A 1546-nucleotide genomic window follows, 5' to 3' on the forward strand; every position below is an offset into this window, starting at 1 on the left:
AAAACATAGATGCAAGCATCAGCAACAGAATACAAGAGATGGAAGAGAGAATCTCAGGTGCAGAGGATTCCATAGGGAACATGGATACAACAATCAAAGAAAATGCAAAATGCATGAAGATCCTAACTCAAAAATCCAGGAAATCCAGGAAACAATGAGAAGACCAAACCTTTGGATAATAGGAGTAGATGAGAATGAAGATTATCAACTTAAAGGGCCAGCAAATATCTTCAACAAAATTATAGAAGAAAACTTCCCATAATTAAAGGTAGAGATGCCCATGAACATTCAAGAAGCATACAGAACTCCAAATAGACTGGACCAGAAAATAAATTCCTTCCGACACATAATAATCAGAACAACAAATGCACTAAATAAAGACAGAATACCAAAAGCAGTAAGAGAAAAAGGTCAAGTAACACATAAAGACAGACCTATTAGAATTACTCCAGACTTCTCACCAGAGACTATGAAAGCCAGAAGATCCTGGACAGATGTTATACAGACCCTAAGAGAACACAAATGCCAGCTCAGGCTGGCTAAACTCTCAATTACCATAGATGGAGAAACCAAAATTTACACAATATCTTTCAATGAATCCCTCCCTTCAAAGGATAATAATAGAAAAACACCAATAAAAGGATGAAAACCATGCTCTAGAAAAAGCAAGAAAGTAATCCTTCAATAAACCTAAAAAACGTCAGCCACAAGAACAGGATGCCAACTCTAACAACAAAAATGACAGGAAGCAGCCATTACTTTTCCTCAATATCTCTTAATATCAATGGACTCAATTCCCCAATAAAAAGGCATAGACTAACAGATTGGCTACAGAAACAGGACCCAACATTTTGCTGCTTACAGGAAACTCATCTCAGGGAAAAAGACAGGCACTACCTCAGAGTGAAAGGCTGGAAAACAATTTTCCAAGCAAACAGTCTGAAGAAACAAGCTGGAGTAGTCATTCTAATATCAAATAAACTCGACTTCCAACCCAAAGTTATCAAAAAAGACAAGGAGGGGAACTCAAAGGTAAAATCTTCCAAGATGAACTCTCAATCCTTAATATCTATGCTCCAAATGCAAGGGCATCCACATTCATTAAAGAAACTTTAGTAAAGCTTAATGCACACATTGCTCCTCACACAATATTAGTGGGAGACTTCAACACCCCACTCTCATCAATGGGTAGATCCTGGAAACAGAAACTAAACAGAGACACAGTGAAACTAACAGAAGTCATGAAACAAATGGATTTAACAGATATCTACAAAACATTTTATCCTAAAACCAAAGGATACACATTCTTCTCAGCACCTCATGGTACCTTGTCCAAAATTGACCATATAACCAGTCATAAATCAGGTCTCAACAAATACAAAAATACTGAAATTTTCCCATGCATCCTATCAGACCACCATGGTCTAAGGCTGATCTTCAATAACAACATAAATAATATAAAGTCAACATTCACGTGGAAACTGAACAGCACTCTCCTCAATGATACCTTGGTTAAGGAAGAAATAAAAAAAGAAATTAAAGACTT

The sequence above is a fragment of the Mus pahari genome, unplaced genomic scaffold, assembly GCF_900095145.1.
Source record: "Mus pahari unplaced genomic scaffold, PAHARI_EIJ_v1.1 scaffold_9943_1, whole genome shotgun sequence".
NCBI classification, from domain to species: Eukaryota; Metazoa; Chordata; class Mammalia; order Rodentia; family Muridae; genus Mus; species Mus pahari.